The following is a 20,188-nucleotide window of genomic DNA, read 5'->3' as shown; positions in this document are numbered from 1 at the left end:
AGAGGACCCTATTTACATTTGCACTAAGAAAATTTTCTAAGCATTCTCTGTGACCTGTGCTGGGAGGCTGCATTCTGAACATCAGCTATTGTGAAGATCCTCTCTTGTCTATACACTTCTGTCACTTTTCATTGTAATCCTCATTAGGAAGACACTACTGAGAAAGAATAATTAGCTTTGTTAAAATTGTAACTATCATTTAACAAAACTTTTGACATTTCATACAGATATTTGAAAAGTTTTAGCTGGTCGGAGTGTTCAGAACCCTACGATCATTAGCTCAAGATGGGAGACATGCTCGGTTGAACACATTTCTACTCTTCTTTTTCTGCTCTTTTTATCTCACTTTAAAAAATATGATTTGAACAATAAGTCACATTCCCTTTAATTCCAACTCTAACTAACAGAGAAAAAGCACAGAAAAAAGAAGCAGTGAAAACAACGGCACTGGTACAAAAAAATATATACTCGTCTATATTTAAGTGGAAGTGGAGGGAGTAACTAGCCAGACATGCAGGACCGGTGGTGCTTCACATGTACAGCTCAAAACAGGTATTGCAAATGACAAAGAAAGGGAAACGGAGCCGGATAATCGTCATTGCGTTCCTCCATGTTTTTTAACCAATGATGTGAATGAACCAAAAGGCAAAACAGGTGAGAAGGTACCATACCAAACGAGTGGGGATTAACTCATAAAGTGCCGAACAAAAGTTCATTACTAAAGTGCAGTGCAATAAAAAACAATATTAGGAGATAATGTCCATGTGAATGGGGTTATAAAAGAGAAACCAGCACAAAAAGCATTTCTATAATAGTGCTGCATATTAATTTGTACCATTGAGTCCAAGAGGACCTGCCGCATCTAATTTTAAGATTCACCTTGATTCCTTCAAAAGCAAGGTTTCATGCAAGTTTTTTCCTTTAATAGAGGTATCCACTTTCTCCAATGCTGCAAATTTTATTAAATTAGAATCTTCCTTATGGCAACTTTGCATATGCTGGATTAATTTTGTGGCAATTTTTAACTCATAAAGTGCCGAATAAAAGTTCATTACTAAAGTGCAGGGAAATAAAAAACAATATTAGGAGATAACGTCCATGTGAATAGGGTTCACTGAATTCGTCACGTACCTGAATGATATTAACTACATGAACATGCTATTCACGTCAGTTTTTGGTGGCAGCCAATTAGAATTTCTTGATGATAAGATCGAAGTGAGAAACAGAAGAATTACTACTTCAGGCCACAGAAAAAACACGGCAAGCAATGGCATTCTTCATTATAAATCTTCCCATCCAAGGAAAGTAAAAACTGGCATTCCTTTTAGCCAGTTAGTTCGTCTGAAAAGGATCAATTCAGATCCCAAAAAATTTTCAGAACAAGCTGAGGAATTGGAGAATCGATTAGTTGCAAGGGGTTACCCCCGCACAGTCCTCACACAAGCGAGAAAAAGAATCTACAAAATTCCAAGAGAAGAGCTGTTAAAGAAAAAAGACGAGTTACAGAGATGCGTTTTTTCATTTAAGAATGGACCCATGAATGAGAAGATACGGAGATCCATTAATTTGAATTGGTATATCCTACAGAGGGACCCCGATATTATGGACCTTACAAAGAGCAAACCTATTATAACTTACAGAAGAAATAAAACTATTCTGGACTATTTAAAAGTGAAAAACAAAGTCAATACACAAAGGAAAAATACATGGTTGGAAAGTGAAAACCTAAAGGGTAATTATGCCTGTGGCTCATGTTCTTTTTGCATATACAATTTGAAAAACTAATTTTTTTCTTTAGGGGAACATAGAATTCAGGTGAAACATCTAATAACATGTAGATCGAAAATGATAGTTTATTGCATAAATATTATATCGGAAAAACCATCCGGCTACTATTTCACCGTATACGTGAACATTTGAGATAGTTTATAACCGGAAAAAATTGCCACAAAATTAATCCAGCATATGCAAAGTTGCCATAAGGAAGATTCTAATTTAATAAAATTTGCAGCATTGGAGAAAGTGGATACCTCTATTAACCTCTTCAGGACATAGGGCGTATGGATACGCCCTGCATCCCGAGTCCTTAAGGACCGAGGGCGTATCCATACGCCCGTGGGAATTCCGGCCCCCACCGCTAGCTGGTTGGGGACCGGAGCCGGATGCCTGCTGAAATCGTTCAGCAGGCATCCCGGCATATCGCCCAGGGGGGTCATTATGCCCCCCCATGTCGGCGATCGCCGCAGATCGCTGGACAATTCAGTCCAGCGATCTGCGGCGATTCCGGGTCAATCGGGTCTCCAGTGACCCGATGACCCGGAATTACTGGCTGTTCGGGGCCGTCTCTGACGGCCCCGAACAGCCAGAGCCTGCTGGGGTGAGGTGGCACTGGTGCCACCTCATGATCGCCCTGATTCGTCGGCCGGATTACCGGCCGATCAATCAGGGCGCCTGCTGCGGGTGTCACTCCCGCACCCGCTCCGCCCCTCTTCTGGAGGACGTGAGCGGGTGCGGGACGTGCACCCCGGGTGCTTGGGACCCCGATCCCCGGCGTTAATGTTGGGATCGGGGCCCCAGGAACAGCGGCGGCGGCGGGACTGACCGGCAGCGTCTGGATCGTTGGAGGTGAGTGACAGCCTCCTGCTGTTGCTTAGCAACAGCTCCCAGCATGCAAAAAGGGCATGCTGGGAGCTGTAGTTATGCAACAGCAGGAGGCAGACCACCACAACTCCCAGCATTCCCTTATGGGCATGCTGGGACTTATAGTTTTGCAACAGCTGGAGGCACATTCTTTCTATGGAAAAGTGTACCTTCAGCTGTTGTATAACTACAACTCCCAGCTTGCACAAACAGCTAAAGTGCATGCTGGGAGTTGTAGTGGTGCATCTGCTGGTTGCATAACTACAACTCCCAGCATGCCCGTTGGCTGTCGGTGACTGCTGAGAGTTGTAGTTTTGCAACAGCTGAAGGCACACTGGTTGTGAAACTCAGAGTTTTTTTTTACCTAACTCAGTGTTTCACGACCGGTGTGCCTCCAGCTGTTGCAAACTACAACTCTCAGCAGTCACCGTACACCATGCACCGTACATGCTGAGAGTTGTAGTTTTGCAACAGCTGGAGGCACACTGGTTGTGAAACACTGAGTTAGGTCACAAACTCAGTGATACATAACCAGTGTGCCTACAGTTGTTGCAAAACTACAACTCTCAGCATGTACGGTGCATGGTGTACGGTGACTGCTGAGAGTTGTAGTTATGCAACAGCTGGATGTCCCCCCCAATGTGAATGTACAGGGTACACTCACATGGGCGGAGGATTACAGTAAGTATCTGGCTGCAAATTTGAGCTGCCGCAAACTTTCTGCTGCAGCTCAAATTGCCAGCGAGAAACTACTGTGAACCCCCGCCCGTGCGACTGTACCCTAAAAACACTACACTAACAAAAAATAAAATAAAAAGTAAAAACCACTACGTATACACATACCCCTACACAGCCCCCCTCCCCTCCCTAATAAAAATGAAAAACGTCTGGTACGCCACTGTTTCCAAAACGGAGCCTCCAGCTGTTGCAAAACAACTCCCAGTATTGTCGGACAGCCGTTGACTGTCCAGGCATGCTGGGAGTTTTGCAACAGCTGGAGGCACCCTGTTTGGGAATCACTGGCGTAGAATACCCCTATGTCCACCCCTATGCAAGTCCCTAATTTAGGCCTCAAATGCGCATGGCGCTCTCACTTTGGAGCCCTGTCGTATTTCAAGGCAACAGTTTAGGGTCACATATGGGGTATCGCCGTACTCGGGAGAAATTGTGTTACAAATTTTGGGGGGTATTTTCTGCTTTTACCCTTTTTAAAAATGTTAAATTTTTGGGAAAACAAGCATTTTAGGTAAAAAAAATATTTTTTTTTTACATATGCAAAAGTCGTGAAACACCTGTGGGGTATAAAGGTTCACTTAACCCCTTGTTACGTTCCCCGAGGGGTCTAGTTTCCAAAATGGTATGCCATGTGGGTTTTTTTTTGCTGTCCTGGCACCATAGGGGCTTCCTAAATGTGGCATGCCCCCAGAGCAAAATTTGCTTTCAAAAAGCCAAATGTGACTCCTTCTCTTCCGAGACCTGTAGTGCGCCAGCAGAGCACTTTTCACCCCCATATGGGGTGTTTTCTCAATCGGGAGAAATTGGGCTTCAAATTTTTAGGGGTATTTTCTGCTATTACCCTTTTTAAAAATAAATTTTTTTTGGGAAAACAAGCATTTTAGGTAAAGGGCTTCCTAAAGGTAACATGCCCCCCAAAAACCATTTCAGAAAAACGTACTCTCCAAAATCCCCTTGTCGCTCCTTCCCTTCTGAGCCCTCTACTGCGCCCGCCGAGCACTTTACATATACATATGAGGTATGTGCTTACTCGAGAGAAATTGGGCTACAAATACAAGTACAAATTTTGTCCTTTAACCCCTTGTAAAAATTCAAAAATTGGGTCTACAAGAACATGTAAGTGTAAAAAATGAAGATTGTGAATTTTCTCCTTCACTTTGCTGCTATTCGTGTGAAACACCTAAAGGGTTAAAACGCTGACTGAATGTCATTTTGAATACTTTGGGGGGTGTAGTTTTTATAATGGGGTAATTTATGGGGTATTTCTAATATGAAGACCCTTCAAATCCACTTCAAACCTGAACTGGTCCCTGAAAAATACTGAGTTTGAAAATTTTGTGAAAAATCGGAAAATTGCTGCTGACCGTTGAAGCCCTCTGGTGTCTTCCAAAAGTAAAAACACGTCAATTTTATGATGCAAACATAAAGTAGACATATTGTATATGTGAACTAAAAAAAAAATGTATTCGTAATATCCATTTTCCTTACAAGCAGAGAGCTTCAAAGTTAGAAAAATGCAAAATTTTCAAATTTTTCATCAAATTTACAGATTTTTCACCAAGAAAGGATACAAGTATCGACAAAAATTTACCACTATGTTAAAGTGGAATATGTCACGAAAAAACAATCTCGGAATCAGAATGATAACTAAAAGCATTCCAGAGTTATTAATGTTTAAAGTGACAGTGGTCAGATGTGCAAAAAACGCTCCGGTCCTTAAGGCCAAAATGGGCTCCGTCCTGAAGGGGTTAGAGGAAAAAACTTGCATGAAACCTTGCTTTTGAAGGAATCAAGGTGAATCTTAAAATTAGATGCGGCTGGTCCTCTTGGACTCAATGGTACAAATGAATATGCAGCACTATTATAGAAATGCTTTTTGTGCTGGTTTCTCTTTTATAACCCCATTCACATGGACATTATCTCCTAATATTGTTTTTTATTGCACTGCACTTTAGTAATGAACTTTTGTTCGGCACTTTATGAGTTAATCCCCACTCGTTTGGTATGGTACCTTCTCACCTGTTTTGCCTTTTGGTTCATTCACAGCATTGGTTAAAAAACATGGAGGAACGCAATGACGATTATCCGGCCTGACAAAGCACCCTTTGGTGCGATACGGGACCGTGGCCGCCATCCGAGCTTCCCCTGATTCCATCTGTCTCTCCCTTAAAACCTCCAAACCACCAAGGGTTAATCCAGGCGCAGGCAATGGATAGTAGTGAATACAGCAATACAGATAGGTAGCTTATTGAATGGTAGGATCAATGTAGATAACCAAAGGTCATTTATCCAGAACAACGTGTTTCAACGCCGGAGCAGGCGTCTTCCTCAGGTTCATGAACCTGAGGAAGATGCCTGCTCCGGCATTGAAACGCGTTGTTCTGAATAAATGACCTTTGGTTATCTACATTGATCCTACCATTCAATAAGCTACCTAACAGCATTGCTGTATTCACTACTATCCATTGCCTGCGCCTGGATTAACCCTTAGTGGTTTGGCGGTTTTATTGGAATACTGAACACCACGAGGTGGTGGAGAGGGACCGGCTGCACTTTGGACGCATATCTACACACATTCACCAGAGTTGTGCCTGTCTGTTAGCACAAGTCTTTGGGTAAGTGCAATTTATTATTGTATGCGGTTCTTACCCATCTTTTAATTGCACTACGGAGCGCTCTCTGTGTCTTTTTTGTAGTATCTGTCTCTCCCTGCAATGGTCACCTATCTCGGGACCTTCATGAACATAGCCTGAACTGAAGACTTCCAGTAACAACCAAACTAATGTAGCTATTGTAGTCTACAATGCAATTTTAGAGTCTGCAAATGACTTTGTCAAGAGTGGCTATCATCACGCAGTTCCAAACAGATGTAAAAACAAAGTATTTATCTGAAAATAAACATAGAAAGTTGGTGGAACAAATGTAATGAGTGCTTGTTGACCGGAGATAGAAGTAGATCCCTTGAATGCCCACTTAGAACAATTAATTGATGAGCCAAATGAATAAGTACTAAGGAAGAGCCTCATTATCTTATTGCAGTTGTACTTAGTTAAGACTCACAAAGTTACTATAAAGCTTTTTCTTACTGTGATTCATAAGAGGTACAGATGCAAGTTGTACATGAGTCATGTCAGGTAGACTAGATATGTAGTCATAGAATTAATGACCACTGATAAGTGTTTTTGTGGTGGTCATTATGAGGCTCTAATCCAGTCTGCCGTCTTTTTTAATTAGGGGTAAACAAGGTCTCCTGTGCCAGTTATGGCAGGAGCTCCACACCTGGTTGTGTAATACCTTATATAGCACAGTTAAGCTTTGACCAAAGTATGCAAAGAGCATATGGGCATCTTTCAACCCATCGGCACCCCAACAACATGATTAGTAAGTGCTGAGAGGTTTCCTACTATAGAACAAAACCTTAGACAAATCATATGACTATTCAGCAAACAAGAGAAAATAAATCCAAGCTCAACCATATGCAGTATGTTGCATTAGACAAGCTCTGTAATCAAATTTTCTATGACTTGTTTCCAAGGTTTCTCATTCTTACTTGTTCTTTTACAAGTTAATGAAGATTAACAGTTACTTATTTTTCCCCCACTATGTTAAGTATGCAAAACAATAAATTTGAATCCTGACCTTGAAAATATAAGAGCACTTCCAATTAGAATTATTGTTGACATGTTATTGAGATATAGTATATTATTTTAAGATTGCATGTTTTCTTGTATACTTGACTATTTGAGATATTTTACAGCTGTACTGTTGATAGTGTAAATGGTTATTTATAATAAAAAAAATTAAGAGGTGCAAACATTATTATAGACAATATATTTGATTTTATGCAGTAGACATTTGTTCTGTATTTGGAATTTTTAAAGAGCTGTCAGTATATATGTATATATATATATATATATATATATATATATATATATATATATGTATATATATATATATATATATATATATATATATATATATATATATATAACATATTGCACTTTTATGGGTATAGAGCCCAAACAATATAGTGACTTGACTTGAATTGCTGTATAGGTTAATGTTTTATGGTGGATTTACAGATCGTGATAAAAAAAAATTGGATCATACACAATAGCTAATTGAATATTGTTTATTTGAAATAAAACACCACTTAGCTTACAATCCCCTGTTGGCATAAACAACAGAGATCAGCATCCCTCATCGAGCATACTTCGACACCTTTTCCATTCAACTGAATAAGAGGGCTTTAGTCTATTGTTGCCTATGTCCATGGGTCTTGCCGTTAAGCATATCACTTAATGCTGTTAAAAACAGCTCCGGCATGATGCATAATAACAATGCAGAAAAAAAATGAATACAAAAATTACAATAAAAAATGTAAACAGATTAGAAAAAAAAAACATGTTTCAGTATCTGACTCTAATCATGAAAAAATATGTAGGTGGCACATTCACTTTAAAGGGGTACTCTGGTGAAAAACATATTTTTTCAAATCAACTGGAGCCAGATAGTTAAACAAATTTGTAAATGACTTCTATTTAAAGATATAAATCCTTCCAGTACTAATCAGCTGCTGTACACTCAACAGGAAGCTGTATTTCTTTCTGGAATTCTTTTCAGTCTGACCAAAGTGATCTCTGCTGACACCTCTGTCCGTATCAGGAACCGTCAAGAGCAGGAGAGGCTTGCAATGGGGATTTGCTTGCACTCTGGACTTTTCCTGATATGGACAGAGGTGTCAGCAGAGAGCACTTTGGTCAAACTGAAAAGAACTCCAAAAACAACTTCATCTGTAGTATACAGCAGCTGATACAGCAGCTGGTAAAGGTGTTCCTATAACACCTTTAACTTTAGCAACATCTGGTATAAGCAGATAGGGGGCACAGCCATGGGGACTCCAGTCTCGTGCACATATGCAAATCTTTTTCTTTCTATGCTTGAGAAAAGATTTATCTTTTCTCAGAGGAATCCATTTTGCAAAAATGTTAAACTCCTATTGCGCTATGTGGATGATGTTATGGTCGTCTGGGACGAAGATGAAGGCATGTTTCAACAATTTGTGGAATATCTAAATGTGTCACATGACATGAACGTGCTCTTCACCTCCGTATTTGGGGACCAGGAAATCGATTTCCTGGATGTAAAAATTCAGACCCAGCAAGGTAATTTGGCATCTGACTTCCGGAAAGCTACAGCAAAAAATTCCATCCTTCACTTCAACAGCTCGTATCCTATGCACGTTCGCAGAGGAATAACATATAGTAATATGCAGAATTATTACAGGCAGGCTAAGGAACTGAAGGATCGGTTTGTTCAACGTAATTACCCCAGAGATCTGATAGATCTGATAGACAGATCTATCTTGTTAAAATCAAAAAAGAACATTTTACAATCTGAACAAAGACACTACATCTTTGCATTTTGCTAATAGTAATATGAACATAGTAGTTTCAGACGCAATTGGTTCATGTTACAAAGAGACCCGGTATTAGAACAAGTAGCAAGTAGTCAGCCTCGGATTACTTTTAGAAAAAGTACTAAATTAGGAGACATTTTTTGAAAAATGCAAGACAAAGAGCTATTTCTGAACAAATAAATAAAGCCGCTGGTTGTCCGCAGGTGGGCTTAAGGGAAATTTAGCATGTAAGCAATAATCCTTTTGTGCGCTTAATCTAACTACTACAGAGATTAAAGTTTAAGGTATGTTCAATGTAGTGAATCAGTTTATAACCTGTAGAACTAACTATGTAGTTTATATTCTTTCTTGCCCCTGTGGATTAATATTTGTCGGTAAAACATGAGGAGCCTGTTCAAATGAGTGAGAGAGCACCTGAGGTCCATTCATACTGGCAAAGGTTCTCCCAGGCTCATCTCTCACATGAATGAATGCCACGGGGGAATGGACTGTTCTGAAATTTGCAGGTCTGGAAAAGATTGAATGTCCCAAGAATGGAGGTGACATTCCAGTGTGAGACACGATGGACCCTCAGACTGGAGGCTCTGGGGCCGACCGGTCTTAACGACCAGAATTACCTCTGTTAATTTTTGTCATTGTTTTTTACTTTGTTCTGAACTGCTGCTTGTATTTGTTTAGATGTTTCCATGGTAACCCTATGCTAACCTGTGAGCAGTGGCACAGATCGGCAACCCAAGGAAGTGCGCTTAGAGCGCAGGAAACAGTCTGTCGTTGTGGGGCCTTTCCTTTGTTTCTACCTTCTGTACGTTTTTAAGCTGTTTGTGAATAAAGATTCCTTCTAGCAAGAATCCCGGGTGATTACATCCTTCTAGTTTCTGAACTTTATGCTACTGCCTATCTACTATTGGGTTGCACCCCTGTAAAGTTCCATGGTGAGAAGCTGGTGTCTATCAATCGAGCAGGTTTTGGATTGGACACCAGTGCCGGACTCTATGGTTTCTGTTTGTGAATTAGAATAGATCTTACTCTGGTTGGGTGACAGCTACAAGTGAGGTACCGCAGGGGTCAGTACTGGGTCCACTTCTGTTTAATGTGATTATTAATGACATTGTAGAGGGATTACAGAGTTGAATTTCAATGTTTGCAGATGAAATTAAAGGGGTATTCCAAGATCTTTTTATATTTGACTATTGTTACGCCTAGCGCTCCGGGTCCCCGCTCCTCCCCGGAGCGCTCACGGCGTCTTTCTCCCTGCAGCGCCCCGGTCAGTCCCGCTGACCGGGAGCGCTGCACTGTCTTGGCCGTTGGGGATGCGATTCGCACAGCGGGACGCGCCCGCTCACGAATCGCATCCCAGGTCACTTACCCGTCCCGGTCCCCTGCTGTCATGTGCTGGCGCGCGCGGCTCCGCTCTCTAGGGCGCGCGCGCCAGCTCTCTGAGACTTAAAGGGCCAGTGCACCAATGATTGGTGCCTGGCCCAATTAGCTTAATTGGCTTCCACCTGCTCCCTGGCTATATCTGATCTCCTCCCATGCACTCCCTTGCCGGATCTTGTTGCCTTGTGCCAGTGAAAGCGTTTAGTGTGTCCAAAGCCTGTGTACCTGAACTTCTGCTACCCATCCTGACTACGAACCTTGCCGCCTGCCCCCGACCTTCTGCTACGTCTGACCTTGCCTCTGCCTAGTCCTTCTGTCCCACGCCTTCTCAGCAGTCAGCGAGGTAGAGCCGTTGCTAGTGGATACGACCTGGTTGCTACTGCCGCAGCAAGACCATCCCGCTTTGCGGCGGGCTCTGGTGAAAACCAGTAGCCTCTTAGAACCGGTCCACTAGCACGGTCCACGCCAATCCCTCGCTGACACAGAGGATCCACTACCTGGAAGCCGAATCGTGACAGTAGATCCGGCCATGGATCCCGCTGAGGTGCCGCTGCCAAGTCTCGCTGATCTTCCCACGGTGGTCGCTCAGCAATCGCAGCAGATTGCCCAACAAGGACAGCAGCTGTCGCAGTTGACCGCCATGTTACAGCAACTTCTGCCTCTGCTACAGCAGCAACCATCTCCTCCGCCAGCTCCTGCACCTCCTCCGCAGCGAGTGGCCGCTCCTAACCTCCGCTTGTCCCTGCCGGACAAATTTGATGGGGACTCTAAACTCTGCCGTGGATTTTTGTCTCAGTGTTCCCTGCATATGGAGATGTTGTCGGACTTGTTTCCTTCAGAACGGTCTAAGGTGGCGTTCGTAGTAAGCCTTCTTTCAGGAAAGGCCTTGTCTTGGGCCACACCGCTCTGGGACCGCAATGATCCTGCCACAGCCACAGTCCAGGCCTTCTTCACTGAACTCCGGAGTGTCTTCGAGGAGCCAGCCCGAGCTTCTTCTGCCGAGACTGCCCTGTTGAACCTGGTCCAGGGTAATTCTTCAGTGGGCGAGTACGCCATCCAATTTCGTACTCTTGCTTCCGAGTTATCATGGAATAACGAGGCTCTCTGCGCGACCTTTAAAAAAGGCCTATCCAGTCGCATCAAGGATGTGCTGGCCGCACGAGAGATTCCTGCCAATCTGCAAGAACTCATCCATCTAGCTACCCGCATTGACATGCGTTTTTCTGAGCGACACCAAGAGCTCCGCCAGGAAAAAGACTTAGATCTCTGGGCACCTCTCCCACAGTATCCGTTGCAATCTACGCCTGGGCCTCCCGCCGAGGAGGCCATGCAAGTGGATAAGTCTCGCCTGACCCAGGAAGAGAGGAATCGCCGTAGGGAAGAAAATCTCTGTCTTTACTGTGCCAGTACCGAGCATTTCTTGGTGGATTGCCCTATCCGTCCTCCACGCCTGGGAAACGCACGCACGCACCCAGCTCACGTGGGTGTGGCGTCTCTTGGTTCCAAGTCTGCTCCTCCACGTCTCACGGTACCCGTGCGGATTTCTTCTTCAGCCAACTCCTCCCTCTCAGCCGTGGCCTGCTTGGACTCCGGTGCCTCTGGAAATTTTATTTTGGAGTCGTTTGTTAATAAATTCAGCATCCCGGTGACCCGTCTCGTCAAGCCGCTCTACATTTCCGCGGTCAACGGAGCCAGATTGGACTGCACCGTGCGTTACCGCACAGAGCCCCTCCTCATGTCTATTGGACCCCACCTTGAGAGGATTGAGTTCTTCATTCTCCCCAACTGTACCTCTGAGGTCCTCCTCGGTCTGCCTTGGCTCCGGCTTCATTCCCCCACCATTGATTGGACCACCGGGGAGATCAGGAACTGAGACTCTGCCTGCCACAGGAAGTGCCTCTCCCCCCCTCCCAGTCCCGTCAGGCAAGCCTCTGTGCCTCCCCATGGCCCCCGTCCTGGTGTCACACTGCCCCGTGCCAGGCCTCGCCCTCTGCCCTCCCTCCCCATTCCCACTCCTGCTGTACTGCCTGCCGTTGAGGAAACCCTCCATTCTTTCCCGGTGTCCTCATCCCAGGGGAGGCAGTTACCGGACAAAGAGAAGGGGAGACCTAAGGGGGGGGGGTACTGTTACGCCTAGCGCTCCGGGTCCCCGCTCCTCCCCGGAGCGCTCACGGCGTCTTTCTCCCTGCAGCGCCCCGGTCAGTCCCGCTGACCGGGAGCGCTGCACTGTCTTGGCCGTTGGGGATGCGATTCGCACAGCGGGACGCGCCCGCTCGCAAATCGCATCCCAGGTCACTTACCCGTCCCGGTCCCCTGCTGTCATGTGCTGGCGCGCGCGGCTCCGCTCTCTAGGGCGCGCGCGCGCCAGCTCTCTGAGACTTAAAGGGCCAGTGCACCAATGATTGGTGCCTGGCCCAATTAGCTTAATTGGCTTCCACCTGCTCCCTGGCTATATCTGATCTCCTCCCATGCACTCCCTTGCCGGATCTTGTTGCCTTGTGCCAGTGAAAGCGTTTAGTGTGTCCAAAGCCTGTGTACCTGAACTTCTGCTACCCATCCTGACTACGAACCTTGCCGCCTGCCCCCGACCTTCTGCTACGTCTGACCTTGCCTCTGCCTAGTCCTTCTGTCCCACGCCTTCTCAGCAGTCAGCGAGGTAGAGCCGTTGCTAGTGGATACGACCTGGTTGCTACTGCCGCAGCAAGACCATCCCGCTTTGCGGCGGGCTCTGGTGAAAACCAGTAGCCTCTTAGAACCGGTCCACTAGCACGGTCCACGCCAATCCCTCGCTGACACAGAGGATCCACTACCTGGAAGCCGAATCGTGACAACTATGCTGCAGGGGTTGTAAAGTTAGTGTAGTTCACAATATAGTGTATGTACCTCTGGACTCACAATTCTTCTGTGATTATCGACCCAATATTCATTTTTAACAGCATACAAAATTACTCATGTCTCAGGATTTCCCAGGTTTCAGTCTGTCGATTCCTGACATCACTAGTCAGGTGATCAGAGGGAGTCTGTCCTGCTTCAATGGGTGGAGCGACCGCTCGGTGGTAGAGAGTTAATTTTGCAACAGCTGTACACACTCTGATTAGGAAACACTGGTTTAGTGCATTGATGGGATCACAGGTGGGTTGGCTGATGTGTGGGAGGGAGGAAAGTGACCTCATACTTACAAACTATGGAACTATGGGATGTGTAGCTTAGAAAATGAAATTCAACTGGAAATACCCAGTTCTGGCTGGTACGTACTACAAAAAAATCACCTTATGGTGATTCAAACTGAGTAAGGTGATCATAACAGAGGAGGATAACATAGTATGGCAGAGGGATCTAGGGGAGCAGAGGATGATGCAGAGGGGAGAAGTGGGGACATTAAGAATGAGAAAACTATGCAACCTCCTGTCAGGGGTGAAGCATGCACAAATATGCTAAAGCCAGTACAATTTTGGTCACACTATAAAAATACTTTATATGGTTGGGTCCTATTTTCTGAAACTGGAATACCTGTTTAAGAAAAGTGGAGAAATTTTTGTTTAGAGCACTCACTGGCATGCTGAAATCACATCCGAGAAGGACTGGATATGTTGGCAACTATGTATAAACAGCTGCATCTGCTATCTGGTCATGTGGCAGGGCTCAAAGGAAAAAAACATCACCGTGGAACATTTAAGGTAAACGCTTATTAGAGAAATGGCTCTATTTTAGAAAATACATCACTCAGGGCATTTATCCAGGGGGGATTAATACATTTGCTAAATCCACAGGTATTTTATTTATTTTTATTTATTGTGTTGCAGTTCATATAAACTGGACAGGGCTCAAAAGGGAAAGAGTGGAATTCTCCTACAATTATGCATGTCTTGTTTGGTGAATTTTCAGTTGCCTTTTTTTGTTTGTATATGTGCTAAAGTGGCAACATAAAGCCCCAAAAAGGTACTCAATTTTTAAAATATGTATTTGATAAATTTGTAGTTTAAACAGTCTGCTGTGTGACAGATTTTAAAAGGCATAGAGGCACTGTGAGGAGGTAGGTTACAAATGGGAATGCGTGGGCTTCAGAAGGGCTTGTACACACCAGGTGTGGAAGGAAGAAAGACAACTAAAGCGAACAATGTTGCCACAGATGCTGGTATGGCCATTGTTGTATTCTGCAACAGACAAGAAAGAGGAGCTTGTAATGGAAGTGGAAATTCCTGGTGTGATTCCAAGAAGAAGGGACGGCTCATTGCTAATGTCAGCTGCCCCCTATTTTTAAAGTTCGGTTGACATCATGTCTAAATATCAGAATTATTTCTTTACTACTGGTATATGTATGAGAGCAGGACATAAACCAGTCCAGAAGAGACTAGAAGCACACCTTTGCCCTTGGCTGAATGGGGCCCTAGTGAGTATTGGATGTATACTCTGCGAGCTCTTAGATGTATTCTCTGGGAGCAAAATAGATCTCAGATGTGAAGAGAGCCTAGACACGTTCTGTAGATGCTCATACTTCAAACTTATATTGCTCACATTGAGAATGCAGCTAAGAATGCCAGGGCTGGGCAATATGGTGTGGGTTAATGTTAGTAACTACTCTACCAGGTAGCAGAATGGGTCCAAAAGTGCAGAAAATTCTATCCACACTGGTCTGTAATCAAGTACAGGAAACATATATAGTTGAATACTATGATAAGCTCCTTGCCCTGAAACAGAGAAATAGATCTCATGGACAGACACTAGTGTACAAACGTTAACAGCCATTTCATGCCATTGAGCGCTTGAGACAAAGTCTATTGTTGCACGTCACTACTACCAACCAAAATGTGACACATAACAAGAGTTCACATTATACAAAACCATTTTACAAACAAATAAAAACTGTGATCACAGCATAATTATAGAAAAGCATTCAGGTTTTTAACCTGTGATTTAATCCACCTTCTACCTGTATGCTTGTTCTCAATATTTTGCCTGGGCTTGCAATAGGGCCCTTGTCTATCTAGTCCCTCTATAAGCCTCCCTAACATGTTGGATTGAACAAAGAGCACTCTCACCAGTTCAGAGTGATTTGGTTTCTGTATTCTAAAACATTTATACCACCTAAAGAAGTAGTACTAGGAAAAAAGTATATAGGAAAGAAGTATGTGCACAGTGGTTTGAGATGTAAATGTAGAAATGTTAAAAGGGCAGCAGGATCAGTAGTTTATGGAGAGGATGAGGAATAGGTAGATAGAGAGCTATAGATGTTTGTGCAGAAAATTCTCCATGGTGGTCATGGCTGGATGATGTCATCATGGTAATCTGGCTTGTAGGGTTAATAGAAAAAGAAAGTAAATAACTCTAGTCAAAAAAGAAAAACATTTAACCTGTTAGTCATTGGATACAACTGTACTGTAATTACATATATTGTATAGGAATGCCTGGGTAGCACCGTTAAATACCACTATGTGGTCACTGTATGGTGGCAATATTAGTCGATATATAATGGTTTTTATATACCGTATTTATCGGGGTATACCACGCACCGGCCTATAACACGCACCCTCATTTTACCAAGGATATTTGGGTAAAAAAAGTTTTTTGGTGCGTGTGTGCGCGTGTATACCCCGATATACCCCCAGGAAAGGCAGGGGGAGAGAGCCCGTCGATGCCCGCTTCTCTCCCCCTGCCTTTCCTGGGGTCTAGAGCGCTGCTGCCGGCCCTTCTCTCCCCCTAGCTATCGGCGCCGCTGCCCGTTCTGTCCCCCTGACTATCGGTGCCGGCGCCCCATTGCCGGCGCCGATAGCCAGGGGGAGAGAAGGGGCAGCGGCACCCATTGCCGGCGCATTTGCCCCGTTGCCTCCCCCCATCCCCGGTGGCATAATTACCTGGGTTGGATCCGCGCACATAGACTTTAGGCTAAAAATTTTAGCCTAAAAAGTGCGTGTTATACGCCGATAAATACGGTAGTAACAGTACGATACAGATATACAGATATAGATTAGAAAGATAGACCTTGGTCCTCATTTACTAAGAGTGAAGTGTTGGTTTGTGTTTCTTTTTTGTGTTTTCAACCTTTTTTTTCACTTGGTATTTACTAATCTGTCCCGATATTTTTAGTCACAGGGAAAAATTCTGTTGCACATTAATTTCGCAGGGTTTTATGTCACATTGTAAATTCTGTCGCAGACAGGTTTATTTCTGTCGCAGGGTTTCTTCTACAGAAGTACAGATGTGGGAGGTGGGAATCCCAACAGGGGTTTCCTTGACCTTCCAGTGAATATCCGACTTCGGCACTGGAGCGCTACACCGGCGTGGTGACAAAGGAGTCAGGTATAGATTCGTAATTGCTTTTTATTGAAAATCATAAAAAGTAGCAATACATGATAGGACTACGCGTTTCTGAGGGGCTCCCTCCTCATTCAGGTCCGAGTTACAGTGTGTGGATGCAGTACTTTATATATACATATTTCCATGAATACATTAACCCATTAACCTTTTAAGGAGCATGGACGTCCAATGGCCGTTAACAGGGTATGATGCGGGCTCCTGACTTGAGCCCGCATCATACTGGCCGGCCCCCAGCTGGTTCCTGTAGCGGCGGGCTATTAACCCTTTAAATCGCCACTGTCAAAGCTGACAGGGGCGTCTAAAGGTGCCATTTTTCCATCCCTGGTGGTCCAGTGGGGTGGATCGCCCCCCTGCAGTGTGATCGCGAGGGGGGGGGGGGCTTTTGGACAATCCACTGGTGAGGTAGCCTGAGGGCTTACCTCTCCTGCTGGGGCGGCTCCGGCGCTTAAAATTATAAAGTCTGGCAGGGCCAGGCTTTATCAATCGAGTGCAGAGCACACTGATCAATGTGGTTTTATACAACCACATTGATCTGTATGAGGAATCAAATGATTCCTCTTAAAGTTTCCTAAGGGGACTAAAAGTGTAAAAAAAAAGTTTTAAAAAAGTTTAAAAACACACATTAACCCCTTCCTTATTAAATGTTTAAATCACCCCCCTTTTCCCAAATTCCATATAAAAATTATATAAACATAATAAAAATAAACATATATGGTATTGCCGCATGCGTGAATGTATGAACTATAAAAATATATTGTAAATTAAACTGCACGGTCAATGGCATACGCGCAAAAAAGTCCAAAATAGCACACTTTTGGTCACTATTTATACCATAAAAAAAGGAATAAAAAGTGATAAAAAATTCTGATCAAAACAAAAATGATACTGACTAAAACTTCAGATCATAGCACAAAAAATTAGCTCTCACACCACCGTGTACGAGGAACAATAAAAAAGTCAGAAGAGGACAAATGTATAAATTTTCGTGCATGTAGTTATGATTTTTTTCAAAAGTACGACAAAATCAAACCTACATAACTAGGGTATCATTTTAATCTTATGGACCTACAGAATAAATATAAAGTGTCACTTTCTTTTACCAAAAAATTTACTGCGTAGAAACAAAAGCCCCCAAAATTTACAAAAATGGTGTTTTTTCTTCAATTTTGGCGCACAATGATTTTTTTCCCCGCTTTGCCGTAGATTTTTGGGTAAAATGACTGATATCATTACAAAGTAGAATTGGTGGCGCAAAAATTAAGCCCTCATATGGATTTTTAGGTGGAAAATTGAAAGGGTTATGATTTTTAAAATGTAAGGAGGAAAAAACGAAAGTGCAAAAACAGAAAAACGCTTGGTCCTTAAGGGGTTAAACATTTGAAGTTTGCTAGGTCTGAATGCCATTGGAGGCTGAGTATGACATCAGCCTCCAGGATCTATTGGTGGTGTATAGGAATGAATGGTCTAGATCTATAACATTGTGATTTTCTGCCCATTGTGGTCTTGAAGATCTTGCGGCAAATGGGGTAGAAAGCTAAACAGCAGGGTCCTGGTAGTAACATGGATGGGAGATCCTGGTGCAGGTTCAATTCCTGGGATGATATACAATGTTGGGATTATATACGTTAATTAGGATAGACATGATTTTTTGAACCATGGAACTAGGTCAATTTGATACCTCACATTACCTCCTGTTTCAATTAACCTAGTTTCCCATTGATGATATCCAATTGACCAAGTTCCCACAGTTCAAACACTTTCTTAACTATCAATTGACCCATATATGTCTATCCTAATTAAAATATAATCCCAGCACTTCGTATCAACCCAGGAATTGAACCTACACGAGGGTCCCCCATCAACTTTACTACCAGGACTCTGCTGTTTAGCTTTCTACCCTGCTTGCCAAAAGATCTCCATAGACCACAGTGGGCAAAAAATCACAATGTTATAGATCTAGCCCATTCATTCCTATACACCACCAATAGACCCTGGAGGCTGACATCATACTCAGCCTCCATTCAGATCCGTCAAACTTCAATGTTTAATGAGTTAATGTGTTCATGGGAATATGTATATATAAAGTACTGTATCCACACACTGTAACTTGGACCTGCGGAAGGAGGGAGACACATATAGATAGATGTATTAAATGAGTATGTATATATATATATATATATATATATATATATTTTTTTTTTTATTTTTTTTTTTTAATCACCATCATTACTGAAAAGATAGGGCAAAAAAGTGTTGAATAGACTCATAAAAAATGTGTTCATAAAGCTAAAACCATGCTTAAAAAATTTAATTGTGCAAAAAAAAAATTCAAAATTACAAGTAAGAATTGCTTGAAAAAGACGAGGCAGGCAAAGGAGCAAAGAGCCAGAGAATTTACTCCGCTTTCTGAAACTTTATACATGCTTTAAAGTGTCAGGTCTTCTTCCCAGATAATTCACATGAATTTCAGAGTGTTTTTAGGAAAGGAGGAGTGATTTTGGCTGAAATGTAGGGAACACGCCCCTTTTCCCGAAAACAACGCCCATTTTGTAGTTTTTTTTTTCACTATGAGTGATTCAGATTGTGTCGGGTTTTTTCTGTTGCACATTTTAGGCGCAAAACCCTACAAAAAGAGTTGGAATCATGTTAGTAAATGAGGCCCCTTGACTGTGTGGGAAAAGGAGTCAATCCCCATACAAGAAACCTATAGGGTCTCTTATACAGCAGATAAGGAAATACTTTTCACAGCCTCTGAAGGACTCATCTTTTGCTACTATAAATCCAAAGCCTTTTTTAAGGCACATATCTGCAAATACCTAAATTGAATTGTGTTCTTCAACCAGCTACAGTACCCAGTGCTGGGATCTGTATCTATCCTGTTATTCTGTTGCATTATATATACAGTAGTTCCGCAAACATCATCAGTACACATTGTGCAGTAATCTCAGCCAGTCAAAAATCGTGTTAAGTAATATGTATCTGATATCTAGCCTGTAGTTAAAAAAGAGGTCTGTTGCATTTCATACAGTTCCACAAACACTGTCAGTAGGCATAGTGCAGTAATCTCAGCCAGTCAAAAAGCATGTTGATAAGTAATACGTATCTAGCCTAAAGTGTTAATAGAGGTCTATTGCAATTCATATGGTTCTGCAAACACCTTCAGTACTCATTGTGCAGTAATTGTAACACATGCCCTCCGGCTGGACATGTCGGCCGTGAGCGATCTTTGCTCTTGTTCCCACTGCTGGCGGGGCTGGGAAGCGCCCGCATGCGAATCCCAGCCTGTCACTCACCTCCCTCATCTTCCGCCTCTCCGTGCCCTCACAGCCCCGGCGTGCGTGTCCCCGCCTCCTAGGGCGCACGTGCCGGAGCTCTCACTCTTAAAGGGCCAATGCTCATTTGATCAAGTATCTACAAATTTGGTTGTCTATTGCCATAGTGAAAGTTCTGTGTTTCTGTTACTGTGTACTTGTTCCTTGCTACCATCCTACTCTGAACCTGTATTTCTGCCCTGACCTACTGCCATCTTGCCATGTCCTGCCAGTCTCCTGTGCAACGCCACCTCCCAGCTACCTGTGTGGACGAGTCGTGCCAGGGGTAGCGACCTGGGTGCCATCTGCCGCAGCAAGACCATCCCACTTTGCGGTGGGCTCTGGTGAAAATCACCGGCACCTTAGACTCCGCTCCCTGGCATGGCTCATG

The 20,188-nt window shown here is 43.4% G+C and overlaps 1 protein-coding gene across 8 annotated transcripts in view; it reads right to left on the bottom strand.

Annotated features, from left to right (window-relative positions):
- Positions 1–20,188, bottom strand: part of NPY1R (neuropeptide Y receptor Y1) — a 75,385-nt gene that overhangs the window by 6,113 nt on the left and 49,084 nt on the right. The window contains exon 2 of one of the 8 annotated variants that reach the window (XM_056561433.1): positions 6,205–6,263. The exons of 5 other annotated variants lie outside the window; for them this stretch is intronic. The gene's annotated coding sequence lies outside the window, so the exon portion shown is untranslated. Of the gene's footprint in view, positions 1–54; positions 152–1,131; positions 1,255–6,204; positions 6,264–20,188 lie in introns of those variants that run through there. 2 more of the 8 variants (XM_056561443.1, XM_056561435.1) reach the window with 2 other exon arrangements.

The sequence above is a fragment of the Hyla sarda genome, chromosome 1 (genome assembly GCF_029499605.1).
Source record: "Hyla sarda isolate aHylSar1 chromosome 1, aHylSar1.hap1, whole genome shotgun sequence".
NCBI classification, from domain to species: domain Eukaryota; kingdom Metazoa; phylum Chordata; class Amphibia; order Anura; family Hylidae; genus Hyla; species Hyla sarda.
The sequence above is the reverse complement of the archived record's forward strand: the minus strand, read 5'-3'. Positions and strand labels throughout refer to the sequence as shown.